Source organism: Chinchilla lanigera, unplaced genomic scaffold (assembly GCF_000276665.1).
Source record: "Chinchilla lanigera isolate Chin_1 unplaced genomic scaffold, ChiLan1.0 scaffold00019, whole genome shotgun sequence".
Lineage (NCBI taxonomy): Eukaryota > Metazoa > Chordata > Mammalia > Rodentia > Chinchillidae > Chinchilla > Chinchilla lanigera.
Window position 1 is genome coordinate 19,121,247 of NW_004955420.1, and position 17,102 is coordinate 19,138,348.

At 39.1% G+C, this 17,102-nt stretch overlaps 1 protein-coding gene across 2 annotated transcripts in view; it reads right to left on the bottom strand.

The window, feature by feature from the left end:
• Lpp (LIM domain containing preferred translocation partner in lipoma) overlaps positions 1 to 17,102 on the bottom strand; it is a 619,705-nt gene that overhangs the window by 106,849 nt on the left and 495,754 nt on the right. The gene's annotated exons all lie outside the window — the stretch shown is intronic.

Consider the following 17,102-nt stretch of genomic DNA (forward strand, 5'->3'; position numbering starts at 1 on the left):
AACTCACGACCTTGCGCTTGCCAGGCAGGCACTGCGCTGCTGAGCTAAAACTCCAGGCCCAATAATAGGATTTTATATGAGTCAACTGAGGCAACTGACCAAAGGTCCCAGACAAAGTGGTACGATAGAACTCAGGTCTCTGACTTTGAGACCAGTGTTCTGCCTCTAACCTTACTTACAGGTATAAATAAAGGGAACATAGCTTTGGATGTTTGGACTGAAAGGTATAATCTAAGAAACAGCCCAGAAAAGCCTTTTTCCTTGGAGACTCTATGCAGTTAGAATGTGAGGGATCCGGGTCCAACGCAAACCGTGCTTCCTTTGCCAAAAGCTCTGGAGGTCAAACCTCTGTAGTGAGCCCTCAGGAGTAGGCAGACCACAAGGTAGACTCTTATTTCCAGACCACTCTGACTGTTAAGGAAATTCTCCACAATATTGAGCCAGCATGCATCTTCATTCCAACTGCCACCTAAAAGCCCTCATTCTGACTTCTGGGGCCTCATGAAAGAAGTCTCATCTCTTGGACTTGACATCATTTAAGACACTACAATTCACTTAGCACAGCCTCTACATATGGTCTGAGTTTGAACATCCCTAAATCATATAAAGTTTTCAAGTACCGTGGGGTGTTGAGTCCCTCATGTCCCTGGTCCTGTCATGAACCACTACCTAGTGTTCTGCAAAATTATAGCATTCTTAAATTGATTAATGGACATCTGCCCCATACATGGACGTAAAGTTAGGTTTCACACACTGTTTTACATTGCAACAATAAAATATAATTTAGGAAGAAAGAGACACTGTGCTGGTTGGAATTGATATCTCTATTTGACCCCATCATAGGAATCTTGAGTCAGAGGTCAAGTCCACATCAAGTTTGCCTCCTTACCCTTTGTCTCTAAATTTAAAAGCCCCAACAGATAATTACAGACCACGGGGAACGTCAGCAATAATTGTCATGCTTTTGCACATAACTTATAACAAAGCTAGTTCCATGCAAGCCAGACATTTTTCTTGGCATTCCCCATATATTAATAACAACTTCTGTGTAGATATTGTTATTATTTCTACCATGCAGGTGAGGACAGAGGAGTCCTAAAAGATGGCAAAGCATGATCAAACTCAGGCAGTCCTCCTTCAGTTCCTGAGTTCTTATCCACTACGCGATGTTGTTTCTTTCCGGTTGTGTGCATCAGGATTAACACAGACTCGGCATTATGGATCGCGATGGAGAGATTTCTCACTGAAGACTGCTTTCAGCACTCCATCACAGTGGATTGACAACCGTTTCACACTCAAAAAAATGAAAGGACTAAACGTTTCAACTTGGGAAAAAAATAGGTAAATATACTTCTAATTCTCTCTGGTTGCATTTGGCCCAAGAGAGTATTTCTTCATATTCTATTACGGGATTGGAATGTGTCTTTTAAATAAGCTCAAACTATCCATCATTACTTTTTCTAAGGAATAAGAAATATCAAGTGCTGGAAAAATAGTTAAGCTCTGAAAAACTGAGCCTTCTCTGCTAGAGCTGACATTATTATGAAGGAGCCACATCATGTTCTTGACATTTGATACAACTTTTGTATAAGATTTTAATAATCTTTATGATTGGGCTTACAAACTTCTACCCAAGAGCTGTACACTTTTTAAATAAGATGTGTACTTTAGAAAGATACCTTTAAAATAGCATTCTTTTTCCTTGTTTATAGTAAGACAGTTAAGTTAATTCATATGACAGCATCTTTTTGATTAGTCTGGAAAACCCAAAACTTAATTTGTTTACTATAAAGTGAAAAGGTTTTTTTTTTTTTTGGTTTTTCTCCGGTACCAGGAACCGAACTCACGACCTTGCGCTTCCCAGGCAGGTGCTTTTGCCGCTGAGCTAAATCCCCAGCCCAAGTGAAAAGGTTTTGTTTGAAAACTACACTAAAATTCTGAGACCTTCCTGTCACCAAATGACAGCATTTCATTACAGATAAAATATTGGGGATCAAAGGCCAAACAAAATCACTAATCCATGTGATTATTAAGTACATGCAGGATTTCTACAAAAATTGTAAAATCACATTGTAAACTTGTTAAATGCAGGTCAAGAAAATTGTTTTTCTATATTAACCTTTGGCTTTCTAGAAGTAAGAATGGATCACATAACAAGATATCACCACCCCATCTGTGGATAGAACTTTGCAAAACAAACAAAACAAATTCTAGCCAAATGGTATCCCCTAGTGGTGGTCATGGTGGTCTGCTAGGCACACAGACCTGTCAGTTTGATCTAAACCAGTGAGGGCAAACCTTTTACATTTTACAGCTTTCAGTGATGCTGAGGCATATGTACAATAGGTTTTGCACCACTTACCTAGGCCATGAATATACAAAGTGCAATGTCTGAATCAGCTTGAGCCTCCATGGCTTAAGGAGAGTTTGATAGCTATCCATGAAGATATGGTAAAAGAATTCAGAACTGATTTAAAGGGCAAGTTTAGGGTAGAAAGTAAGCTCTGAAACTGTTCATCTATTTAACAGATATGCTGAGTGTCTACTCTCTGTCCAGTACTATAGTCTGCTTCTGTGTGGTAACCAGGAATGGGTCAGATATAAGGACACACACACACACAGAGTCAGAGACTACATGCATCCAAAATCACATGACAAAACATGCACCATGTTAGAAGAAATTGCTGTGAACATATAAAAGGAAAAATCATATCCAAGATGGGTCAATAAAGGATTTGTAGAGAAACAGACCTTCAAGTTTGACTTTAAAGAACGGAATTTTGACAGGTAATAAGGGATGAGAGAAAAACATTCTATTTTTTTTTTTTTTCCAAAGAAGGAATGTGTATCTGTGGCTTCCAGCATGCAAAAACACTACAGTGGGGCTGGGGATTTAGCTCAGCGGCAAAGCGCCTGCCTGGCAAGCGCAAAGTCATGAGTTCGGTTCCTGGTACCGGAGAAAAACCAAAAAAAAAAAAAAAAAAAAAAACAAAAACAAAAATACTACAGTGCTTGGTGATGGTACAACAAGGTTTTGTCTTCTCAGCTACAAGAGCAGGTATTTCCTTTATGTTTGGGAGATTATTCCTCCAGAGTGGCTGAGGCTAGTACGCTGGACTGAGCCATGAGCAGCCTTGCCGCCTTCTGTATTTTTCCTATCCTTGGGATAAATCGGGGACACCAGCCTCGAGGGCAGTCAGTCTGGCACCTTAAAATTCACAAGCACAGAGAAAAGAGCGAGGGATCAAAATTAAAAATAGCTCTACACATCAGCAACACAGAAAAGGTGCCCGAATGTTCTCCTTTCACATTAACAAAAATTTACAGACTATGCCTTTTAGAGAGGCATTCAGAATGTAAAGGAAGCTACTTCGGCATAGTGCAGCCTTGCCCCCAGAAGGGCTCACCGCGCGGTATTAACAGCACACCACAACCTCGATGGCCTTTTAGGCAAGGCTCTCTGTGCTTACAAACAGCAACAGAAAGAAACAAAAGAAAAAACCCAGAGGTGTGATCCCAAACTTCAAGGCACAGGACTATGAAGGATACAGTCGAGTAGGGTGGGTAAGAAGCTGGGCTCAGACCTAGGGAGGGAAGGAGGAGCCCCTTAGCAATGCTCAGTAGAGCATATCAAAGGAACCAATGATAGAAGAGAACCAATGGCAGAAGACCAGGGAATCTGCACATTTTGTCTATGAATTAAGTCTCATAAAACATATACCTACGAAATCGTGCCTCTGTGTGTGTGTGTGTGTGTGTGTGTGTGTGTGTGTGTGTGTGTCCTTATATCAGCTGTGGTGCCAGTCGTGGGATCTTCCTCTCTGTCACCTGTGCTTACCCATCTGTAGCAACCTTGCCCATGTCTCTGGAGCCCAGGACTACTGTCTAGATCAGGTTTAAGTATTCATGGACCACTGCAACAGCTTCCTCATTGCTCAGATAGCTCTAGTTCACTCATTCTTACCAGTGGAAAATCCTTATGAAAGTTTCAATAAATGAGCTAAATCTGGAAGGTCAGACAGAAGTTGAACAAGTCGTTTCAGTCAAGGCATTGGGGAAGAGTGACATTCTGGAAAAATCAACAGATCTAGCCAGGGAGACAGTGTAATGGGGTATAAGATTTCATGTTTATATTCCTTTTCAGTATTTTCTTTTTTTGTAATTTGCAAAGGGCTGAGGATATAGCTCAGTGCAAAGGCCCTGGGTCCAATAATCAGTACTGCAACAACAACAAAACATTTTTATTTAAAAGTATTTTTCTGTTGATCACCACATGATTAATACAATAGTCCCTAGATCTTCTTTTGCAAATGTTGCTTCTTTCTGAGGCAGGGATAAAAAATGTCCGTAAATATTTGGAAAGTTTGTGTATGGTGGATGGGGGTGACATAGGCCCAAACTTGCACATTATTCAAAGCCAAAATAAAATAGTTAAATTACACACCTATCTGCGTAGTTGCATTTGTCTTCATATCTTATTGTTCAATTTAGCAATTTTAGTATAAACAAAAAGAGTATTATACTTCTAAATATTATGATGAATTGAAGTCCTATATCTGAATCTTTTCATTAAGCACCATCTTCAATACATTCTGGTTTTTTATGTTTCTTTTTTTTCTTAATATATGTTTGCAATACATAATAATTACATTAATCTGGGGAAACTGGTACATACACGCATCACATCTTAATCATTAATATTCCCTTCCCCGCTCTACTTTTCAGACTCCCCCTGATCCCTGGATTCCTTTCCCATCCCTACAAATTCTATCTCCATCTCTTCTCTACCTTACATGCTGCTCTTTGAGATTTTCATATTTTGGGTTTCTCATAAAAGAAAAGCCATCCAATATTTAATCTTCCGTATCTGATTTATTTCAGAAAAAGTCCTATTTTAAAAGTTGAATCAACAACTCTTATAAGGTTAGTAAAGTGATGGAAATGTATTCCTAGAAACAAAGTCTGCTCCAACTGATTGTTTATTTGGCCACGGGAGTTACTTATCTGAAGCACAACCTCAGTTAAAACTCATTCAGAACCTATAATCTATTGAATAAAAAAAAAAAAAAACTGTAGAATGATTTACACATCAGTTATATGACAGATCCCCATATGACATTCACCGTGGGTTTAGGATGCTGAAATTTTCTAATCAGCAATGATTTTATTTCATTGGGCTTTGTAACATCAATGTAATGAATAGACAACCTGTTTTCCTAGGTTGGTTATTTTCTAAGACAGTGATTCTCAGCTTTGCCTGTATATTGGAATCATAGAGGAACTTTAAGAAATATTCCTATCCCGGAGTTCCAGATTCAGCAATTCTGACTCGCTAAGTCTGAGCTGAGACATAGGACTGAACAGTTGGAGATTTAGAGGTGATATCAATGTTCAGCTAAGCAGAGCCACTGTTCTTGGGGCTACCTATTTCTGTACTGCTCATCAGAATAAAAAGTGACCAGTATGGGCAAAGCAGGTTTCATCTGCATGTAAAACAAGCCCGTCCAACCACGAATTAGCCAAAAATAAAAGATTTCTGTGGTATCATAAACAACAAAATGTCTCTCTACTGCTGTGCTTATGTCTTATTTTGAACAGTTTTCAATGGCTCTTCTCCCATCAAAAATACACGAATAGGGGCCTGGGGACATAGCTCAGCTGCACGGTGCCTGCCTGGCAAGCACAAGGTCTTGAGTTCGGTTCTTGGTTTCATAAAAAAAAACATGAATAGAAACAGGTATATTTTCTTATAAAACATTTTGTAGTATTTAGCTAGAAAATAGTAGCTCAATTTTATTAATTAGAGCACTTTTGTAGAATAGGTTCATTCTGCAGTGGTAACACACTGATCATGTAGAAGTACTGTATATATATGACTAGACAACAAACTCCTTGAAGAATGTCAACTGATAGCCATTTAAAGTGAGACGGCATGTATTACTTCGTATGTCAAACTGAGTATTATTTCCTTGGACTCTGTTTTAAAGTGATTCAGCCTTGTACAGTGAGTGCCATTTAGCTCTGTGAATGTTGCAGTCCTGATAATTTCTTAAAAACAAGACAGTAGGACGCACCCACTCTGTCACTCTCCTTGTGCATCTAGCACTGTATTCCACTGCTTCGCTGCACTGTTACTTAGGCAGTCCTCATAGGGATACTTGCTGATTCAACTGAGAAGTGGGTAAAAGGAGAGAGCAGGTTGTAGAGGGCTGTTCCTCTCATGCTTTCACGTCCCTTTTCATGCACAAATGCACACATGCATGAACACCACGCATGAACACACATGTGTGTACACACACATTCACACTCACGCCAGGGCAAGGAGCAAAGTCGGGGGCTCTAGCATGGGGACCAGTGGTAGACATGAGATACTTTCAAAGGCAGTAAAATTGAGACATATTTTACACCAGAAGAGATATTATGTAAGGTAAAACAAAGAACACACACACACACACACACACACACACACACACACACACACAAACCCCTAAAATTATCAGGGAGAAAAGCTCAGGAATGTGCGACAAAGGCTGAGATGAAAAGCCAGAAGAGATGACGTGAAGACTGATAAAAGAAAGCTGCTATCAATTTTGACTATGACGTGGTCCATTTATAGATACAGATGTGCTTAGGTCATCTCTTTAGGGAAGGAGGTAAAACTGAAAGGGTGAGTCCTGCATAGGTTGTAAACGAAGCACGTTTCACTGATTTAAATGCATGCGTTGTGAAGCAGGGTACTGGAAAATACATGCTGTGTTTTTCCCTGAGCCAGGCACTGCTTTGAACATTCGTCTTCTCTTCTCTTTGGCCTTATCAACCCTTGCCTGTCATTCTTATTGTGTAGAACAGAAGCTCAAAGTCTCTGAGTGAGAACGCGGGGTAGTTGACCACAAGGGCTGACTTTGAAAGCCCATTGTCTTAAGCAGCACAGGTTCAGTCATAGCTCTGATGTCAGCACTACCAAGGAACAGGACCCATTCCCCTTCCTAGGACAAAAGGGTGAGCGCAGTGTCACTCCTCCAAACTCCAAGTCTCAGATCTTGCTGAACGTCGCGATCAGCTACAAAAGGAGAAATCCGGAAAAGGCGGAGGTCTTCCTAGCAGCGGACACTTCAACTCGGGCTTCCCAAGAGGAAGCTTTGGAAAAATTACTGATGCTTGCACCTCACCTCTGGAAATTTATTTCTGAAATTTGGGCTAAAAACTTGAAATAATACTTTTTTGAAGTTCTCAGATTATTCTCATGTGTGGGTTTTTAAGAACCACAGTTGTAACGAGGACTGTGTGCTAATATGTCTCATGGGGAGTAGTTTGTCCTGGAGTACGAAGACGTTGCCTAGTACCAGGAGCCTCAAATAGCTGAATCCTAGATAAATGAACTTAATAGCAGGGTGACAGAGGCAGGGACTTAGGCACCATGACAGTCTTGACTATCACTGAAGCAATAACATGACTAACTTTTCTTATAACAACTTATATGTTCAAGAAACATTCAAAGTAAAACAAAAATAAAAATACCATGGCCACCAGCAAACAAATCAGCAATGCTGCTCTGAAGTTTTCAATACAACACAGGATAGTCTTTTAAAACCAAGTTGTATGTATCATCACATAGAGAAAATCAGAGCTATGAGTCTTTCCTTTGTTATTTCTTCATTACGGGCAGCATAGATAAGTTTCTTGAAGTTTTTTGAGCCTGAACTTCCTGGTCAAAACAAGCAGCTGAGAAGATGCAGTCACTGGACAGGAGGTCATAGTTGAGTCAATAACACAGGTATCTGTCAACCCCTCTACAAATGCACTTACTGTGTCTCTGTTCTCGGCCAACCACTGTGATCACCTTTCTTAAGCCTCTGTGAAAAGGAGACGGCAACAGCTGCTGCCTTAACCACCGGACCACGAAGGTAATATCTCTAAATCGCCGAGCACAAGCCCTACATCTTTCTCCTTGATAATGGAGGCAGTCACGTATCAGAAGTCACTATGTAAGTTTTATATGTATCAATATTTTCGTAATAAAATTAAATTCTAATCCTGCTACAACTAACAGACCCCAGAGTGATAACAGTTGGTATTTATTCAGCACTTACTAGGCATAGGTGCTGTTTTAAGGACCTAAATGTATTATTTCTTGTCTTCCTCCCAACGAACCTATGCTGTAGTCCTATTACTATCTCATTATAGTTGAAGAAAGAAGTGGCATAGAAAGATCAAATACCTTGCACCCAACCTTGTAATTCAATCCTCAAGCTGCAACTGGGCCTTGGTAGTCCAGCTAACGCCTATCTACCTAACCAGTTGTCTTATTAACTTTATTTTTTAATTTTTTTTTTTTTTTTTGGTACCAGGAATTGAACTCAGGACTTTTCACTTGCCAGGCAGGCATTGTTCCACTGAGCTATATCCCCAGCCCTGTCTTATGAACTTTAGAAATAAAAAATTCCTAAAAGCATCTATCCTGGCAAAAAGTTCATATAAACGTTAGAACACTCCTGATAGGAATAACAATATCTCTTTCTGCCAAAGCAAGATTTATCTCCAACACATTTCTACACAGGGACATATTCATATTCCCTCCATTAATCCTTAATCCATTCTTTATAACTAACATTCACTTCACCATTTATCTATTAACCAAAAATATCAGGAATTACTAGTACAATTACAACAACTACTGCAACAACTATTTTTGAGTTATGCTTTGAATTTTCTCCATGGTGCCTCTCATGGGAATTTGTATGATCCTTGGCTCCACTCAAAGGTGAAATTCCACGACTTACTTTTAGCTTTTGTGGTAGAAAATCTCCAAATTTATTCTGGTTATTTCAGAGCAAACTAATATTGAGGTGACCCAAGGCAGCCCTTATAGAACTACTGTGTTTTAGCACCCTCCCCCACAAGTGTTAGCAAACACTCCTTATTTTTATATAGGGTCATGTAGCATTAAAAGGACTTTCTACTTTATCAGAGCAAGTGACCCTTTCATATCCCAAAGCAGAAAAGCACAAGTTATGATCATCTTAGTTTTAGTAAAAAAAAAAAACCCTGACACACAAAAATTTCATTCCAGTGAATGAGGATTGCAATGTAGAATGTGAGGCTTGTTTTGGGAATTTGGTTCATGCATTTAACATATCTTGATCATTTTTGTCCTCATGCCTAATCTCTTCCTTTCCTGCCCCTTCTCCATGATCCCCTTCCCTATCTCTAAATACGTCTCTCCTCTCACCTCTGCTCTCTCCCTCTCTCCTCTCTTCATTCCTCCATCTTTTAATTCCTTCTTTTCTTTTTAGGTTTCTCTTAGAAAATCATGTAACATTTAACTTTCTGAGTTTCATTTAACAAGGTTTAATGGCCCATGGAACTAGTTAAGAATTTGATGTGTAGTATAAGACTATTGAAACTTACATTCAACAAAAAGCCCAGGGAAAAGATTCTATTCCCAGTGCAGTGGAATCTGTATGTAATGGATGTAATGCTAACATATAATAAAGACAGTGACATGAAGACACAAATGTAGAGATATGGCTCCTCTTTAAAAGGGTTTGGTTTTTGCAAATGTTCTTCTTAACTGCTTGGATCACAAAGAAGAAAACAGATGTTCATCAGATCTTTGGGATAGCAGTAATATTGCACACATGCACGTGTGTGTGCATGCACATACACACACACACACACACACACACAACAGTCCTTTTCACACAAAGGGATGAGTACTGAACTTACAATTTCTTCCAAAGGACATAGTATCCCCTTTCCATTTTAGACAAGATATGCACTTTGGATCAAATGGATCCTCCCCCATATTCAAGTGGGGTCTTGAAGTGACACTTAGGTCAGAAGACCTTCCCCCATATGATTGGGAGTAAGGCCCTTATAAAAAGGCTTCATGCAGTTCAAGCCTGGTCTAGCAATCTGAGTTGGACTGTATTATATATCTACACAGTGGTGCCAGATCCAGAGACAGGTAATACCTCAAATGGCACTACTGTACTTCCTGAGAAGCAAATTGGTTTTACTTGGGCTTTTGTTTCTCCTTTCAGTATCAAAACGTTCATAGTTATGAGGATTTACATAGTTCTAGAATATGCAGAAAATCCTGAAACTAGTCCAAGCTCCGTATTTAGTAATGTAAAAACAAAGGCTAAAATAGAGGCAGGGACTCGACTAAGACAAGCGGACAGCAGGGATGAAGTCTGAATCCAGGCCTTTGGAGTCTAAGTATTCTACACCTTCAGGTGGCGCAAAACTATTTCCCAAGGTTTGCTATCTGTAATACGAGTTTCTTTCCACTAGTAGGTGCTGTTGCCTGAGCGTATGAATTTTCTTCTACATAATGTAAAATTTCACTGTAATGGGACTCTAGTGTGGACACTGTAGTCTATTAGGATGACTTGGACATGATGCCAGAACAGGGTTAACTCCGTGGCCATCTGATCCAGTACAGTCATTTCACATCTCTCAGAGACACTTTGGAACCCTCCAGATTGTTGAGGTCTGAAAATTGAACGGATGACGGCAGCACGTGAGTAATGTGTTCTGCAGAGGTACATCTGGAGCAAAGCAGACAAGCCTCCAGTCCCTGGGTGACCACAACTGGTGTGCACTGACTGCTTTTCACATCAGGGTTGTATATTCACTTGATAGAAGGCTTCCAGTTCTGCTTCCTTGTTTATGTTTGTGAATGTGGATAATCTACTTATGTGGAACAAGTGGTAAATTTGTAGGTGGAAGAATGGAGACTTGATCCTGTGGTAGTTGTATCATATATGGGATCTGTGACTTTGGGCAAGCTCCTTCACCTGTTGGAGCTATATGTGTGTCAAGAGTAGTAATTTCAGCCCCCGATACTTCAAAGTATTACTGGGAAGAGATTGACTACATATTTACATACACACATGCATATATGTGAATATATGTTACAACAAAATATAAAGAACTTCTCAAAGATACATTGCTATAAAGTGTTTAGTTAATAGTGATATAAATTACATGCTCAATATAACTGAGTGTATTTGCATAAATGGAGCTTCCATTCATTGGACACATTATAAGGAATTTTAATTCAAAACCCACGAAGGCTAATGTAGGACTGATGTGTGGTAGATAGACTGTGAAGAGTCATGTGCCTTCTAAATTCTGGCAGTGTGGGTTATAGTCTCATGGAGTGGGTAGATGAATGCCAGGAATGCTTACCACATGATGCTACATCAGAGCTCAAAGGGAACCCCGTGGGCATGGAGTCCGGACCCTGGGCCAATCCTCTCATGCATCTCTCTAAATCCCCACTGCTAAACTGAAGTCTGCTTTGATTCTATCATCAAAACTTGCACAGCAGCACTGAGCTCTCCGAGTGCTCAAGTGACGTCGAGGGAACAGTTATTAATGTACGAATGTATGCACACAGTTTGCGAACATATGCAAGATTGAAAGCGATTAGTGTATTACTTTGAGGTAATACTTCCCACCGGGACTGTGCTCCTGGAAAAATTCCTCCATCTCTACAGAAGCTTGCACAGTCATCTGCTATCACTTACCAGAATGTTTGGGATAAAAATGGTGTCACTTTTAAGGAAACACACTTCTCAATTTTCTTTGTTAACATTTGAATAAAACATGAGGTTTCTACTTTTCCCCCTCTCCTCTTTCATTCAGAGAATAAGGCCCTTCACAGTCTTGCTTTGAGTGAGAGAGAAATAGTTGCCCTTCTTTGTCAATTCCAGGTTAGCAGAATCACTAGGTCTGCTAGAAGACCTAGTAGAGAAGTTTAAATTCATTCTAATAAACTCTACTAGTCCTACCAAGTTCTGAGGTCAAGCACAAGGCCGCATAGTAAGAATATAAGAAATCATCTTTCTACCCACCAAGAGCTCACGTCCCTTGCAGAGAGACACCAGCAGAAGAAAGGGACAGAAAGTTCTACTGGAAGATTTGGCTGGGGCTGAAGGAAATTTTCTGGGCCATATAAGACTCTGTAAAAATGGAGCATAACCTACAGAGTCACATACCTGAGCTGACTACATCCTCTCTCTGTATCTCCTTTCTATAAAATAAATACTCTGAATCAGGAGTTTTCATAAAGACCTCCCCAGGCTTCAGTTTTTCATTCTAAGATAAATTTTATAAGAGGAACACACAAACTAAATTTAAATTAAGGCTGACTAAGGGTGAGAAGAATCTACGCAATGGCAATTTCTGGGCAGCCCTTCAGCACCTCAAATTTGTTGAACCTTATAAAAGCTATGAAATAAAAGAAATGAGAAAACCTGGAAATAGGCATGTTCTATTTATGTCAGTGAAATATTTCTGGGCAATTCCTCTTCTACTAAAGTCGCTTCCATATTTAGATTATCATACTCAGTAAACACATTTAATTTCTACAGAATGACTAATACTCAAATGCTAAATAACGAGTGAGATAAGTCAAGGGCTGTCCTTAACACTAAGCCTTGCAGGAAGCTTCCAGAAACATATAACTCTACAGGAACGACAGAAAAGCAGAGACCCCAGAAATGTGTTCTTGCATCAGCTCCTGCTATGTGATTTTATCTGAAGTTCTGTCTTGAGCAAGAGATAGCACACAGGGAGAATGCAAAGTTGAAGGTCTTTAGCAACAATTTGGACGGTAAACACAGCTTGGCATTATCAGCATTCTGTTAAGTTCAAAGAGGAGAGAGTTACAACAAATACAGCTTGCTTTATTTCTGAAACAAAACCATGCAGATATTTGTGGCCATACTACTAATTAACCTGCAGATTGTTCCTTTCATCTACTCAGTGTGTTTTTCTCCCCCTAGCTGTACCACGTTGGGGCTATTTTTTGCCATCTGGAATATACGCAAACTGTTCTCTTCAAGGCAGTACAGAGAGGCTGGTACAAGCACTTAGGGACGGGAGAGACCGACCGGTATGGAAAGGTTAAAGGAGCTATATGTGCATATACAAGGCTGGAGGGTGACTAAGCAGTGCCATGATGACAGCCTATAAATATTTGAAAGGTGTAAACACGGAGGAATAATTTAGCTAGGTGCAGGTGGTACAACTGTGAGGGATGGTGCATCTTAAAGAAAAGGAAGGATGTATATTAAAGAAAAACTTAAATGTTAAATGCTATCTGCATGGGGTATAGCAAAACTGGAGCATGAGAGCAGTTGCAAGAGGGATGGAATTTGAGCCAGAGATGGGGGTAGCTGTATACGCGTAGCTGTGTAACCTTGGAAATGTCATTTCACCCGAGGGCATCAGTTCCCTCTTTGGTAAACTGATGTGTGAAGCGAAGATGGTCTAAAGATTTCAGTGTTCTACAATAAACCACCCCTAAGGACTGGAGACTCTGACACATTGTTAAGGAACAAGAAGCAGAATGAAGAAGAGTGTCGGGTTCCTTCATCAGTTTCCTTTGTGTGGTATCAGCTTCCTCAGAATAATTTCTGAGGAATTTACCAAAGTTTTAAAAAAGGGTGTAGAGGAAACTTACTAATATAGAAAGTTTGAAAAATGCACTGTAGACTTTAATTTTTTTTTTTTTTGTACTGAAGATAGAACCCAGCCTTGACTCTGAGCTACACCTCCAGGACCTTTTCGTTTTGTATTTTGAGACAGCGTCTCACTGATATGCCCAGGTTAAGCGTCAATTTGTGATCCTCCTGCCTCAGATTCCCAGAATGACGGGATTGTACAGGCTTTTAAATCCACTCTTAGACAAAAGACTTCCAACAAGGCAAGATTTCAAAGAGAAATTTGGCCCTTGATATGACATAGGAACTCAGGGAGGCTACCGGGAAAACTGGCCTCTTAGCTCTTCTCTGCTCGTTGTTTATCAGGGGATTGGTTTTCTCATTGTTATGAATGCTTTGCCTTTCACCAAAGGCAACAACATTCTGATATTTGGAGATGTTCAAGCAGAGTGATTGGAAATGCCTCAGGTGGGATACAAGCCCCAAAGAGTAAGCCCAGTCTTTTCAAAGCCCAGTCTTTTCAAAGCCCAGTCTTTTCAAAGATGTTTCTAGCTTTGAAATTCCATGACAGTTCAGTGCTATTAGGCATTTGACTGGCTGGTGACTGATTACAGAAAAGCAGTTGAGTGTTAACGTACCCTTCATTTAGCAACAGACTCTGGATTTGCTCTTAGATTTCATCTATAACATACCGATTGGAGCTGTTGGCTTGACTGAGTTTCCTGGCAACTCTGCTGCTCTCAAGCGTGTCTGCATACCCACCTTTGTAAGCCACTTTCTCTACCCCAAATGCCCCTTCACCTGTGTGGCCTTGTGCAGGGCGCAATCAATACCCACAGTCTGACTCCTGAACTACCTGTTACCAGAATTAGCTCTATTTGACTCCAAACCGGCTCATGCCACTTGAACTTGCTATTAGAATTATACTCTTTAATCCTCTATTACCTAAATTAATTACCAAGTCAAACTAACATGCCTGAGGCCCTAGTTCAATGTCTAAGCAGAATGCTTTGGAGAAGTTCCATAAAGACATTTCACTCCAGAAAATACTGTAAATTAAGTCTGGATAAGCATACTTTAAAATAACATGGAAAAAAGCATAGAAGTTGCAAAATAGCCTGTATTTACTGTAGTTCCTAAATGTCTGTAAGTTTCTTATTCTCCTTTAAAGAGCCCCAAACTGAAAGCTTTAGAGGAACCATTGGGACACGTTGTACTATGACTCATTGCAAATACAAGGGCACAAAGCTCTTGCTCAAATAAACTCTGGCCATTTTCTTCAAACAAAATGGTGAAATATATTTTTTGTTGCTTATTTATGAAAGCCAACTTTACTAAGCTATAATCGACATGCAGCATAGGAGCCTATTTTAAGCACATATTTTGATGAATTTTAATACACATATAGCCCCTTGTGACTACCATCATGATCGATTGTAAAACACTTCCATTTTAAAGTTTCTTAGTTCTCCCTTAGGGTCATTTCTCTGTAATCTTCTGTCAGCACAGATTTGTTTTTTCTCCTTTAAGTAGAATTTCATAAGCATGGAATTATAGCGCATGTATTCAATTAGGGGTAGGAGTGTCTGGTTTCTTGGTTGAACAGCATGTTTGTCAGGTTTTTGCATGACTGTGAACATGAGCAGCTCCAAACCTTACTGCTGATGAGATGCAACTTATTGTATAAATACGGCGTGCTTTGTCCTTTCACCTACTAATAGATATTTGGGCTGTCAATTTTTCACTACTAAAAATAAAGCTGCTGTGAATTTTTGTGTCCATGTCTGTGTAGGGAAAAATAGTTTTCATGGGCTTAGTTTCAACATTTAGGAAGAGAGTTTCCAGGTCATATGTTGCATGTATGTTTAACTTTTAAAGATACTCCCAACCAAACTCCCTTCTAAAGTGCTGTGTCACTGTCATCCTTAACAGCAGCATGTGAGAATTCTAGATGGTCCACTTTCCAGTTAATAACCTGGTCTTGTCAGTATTTTTAGTCTCAGTCACTCTCATCACTGGAGAGGTACAGTAAGAGGTTTTGTTTTGGTTCTTCAAAGACTAAAGTTATGGAGCATTTTTCACCTGCTTCTTTTGTGAGATATATATATATATATATATATATATATATATTTTCTTTACAGAAGGGGCTGCTCAAATATTTTGTGTATCATTTTTAAATTGTTCTTTCATCTTTTTGAGTTCTGAGAATTTTTTTCTGTATTCTGAATACAAGATCTTTATCAGACACATCTATATTGAGCATATTTACCCCCCCATGTGGCTTGGTATTGTTGAAAAACAGGTTTTTTTATTTTTTAAAAATCTGTTTATCTTTTCTTTTTTTTAATGGACTAATGTATATTCTTTAAGAAACCTTGGCTTATCCTGAAAGGGTAAGACTTACCTGTTTTCTTGTACAAGTTTGATAATTTTAGCTTTCACATTTCATCTTTTGATAAAAGAAAATATACATGAAAGGTTTACAGTGAACACTGAGGAACGTTGCTAATATTCCTGAAGAAACATCTGAGTCAAGGGAATCTATCCCATGTTCACCTGTCAGAAAATAACGTGGAGAGACGCCAGTCCTCCCCAATGTTGTTATTATAGCCAAAATAATCCCTGTGGGTGTTACCATTATAAATTGAAAACTTGATTCTAAAATTTGTATGCAAATCAACACATTGCAGAACAGTCCATCCAACTTTGGGGGAAAAAAGTTGGAGGACTTAAATTATCTGACACAAGATTTTCTCTGAGGCAACTAATCAAGGCAGTAGAGTAATAGTTGGCACAAAGATAGGTAAAGGTGTTTTCAAATTAAGTTATGTATTCTTGCTCTAGTTCAGTATGTATTGCTCTTGCAATAAGGATCATGTCACCTAATGGGCTCTGAGCTTTAATTTGCTCATAATAATATCAATGCGTAAATGGATCCACTTGTCGGCTTCAGAGTGCATCCTCACCTGCATTTCAGCACTACCAGAAAGTAGTATGTTTTATGCTTTGCGACATTAATATTTTCTATTAGAACATGCTGAACTGAGCCCAATGTCTTACATCAATTTTAATAAAAAGAAATTACATTTAATTGTGTCTCCATCCTTTTCCATTAATCCATTATGAATATTTTATTCTGCAGCGTTAGAAAAATTACATTCACTTGTTAGTAAGGAGTTACTAACAGTGAATTATATTCACTGTTTCATAAGGAGTGCTTATAATTTAGAACCTCCTAACCTGCTTTAAATATTTCAGACAGAGTAAATGGCAAGTAATGAGAAATAGGTCTGACTCCATAGGGTCAGGGCCATTTAGAAGTCTTTTGTCTTCAGGTTGTGATCACATAGTTAAACTTCCGTGATATGCTCAGCAGGTTGTAAAATCATCTTTATGGAAAGGTCCATGACAGACGACTTCATAATAAAATACTTTCTCATTTCATATAAGTTGCAAAATGATTGTCATCTTATTTCCACAAGGAACAACAGTGTGGGTTTTTAAAGTTGTTTGACATCAATAGCCAAGCACACATTCTAATATGCTTTTTTTTTTTTTTTTTTTTTTTGGTTTTTGGTTTTTCTCCGGTACCAGGAACCGAACTCACGACCTTTCAGGTACAGAGCTCCTTTTTATTTTTAAATT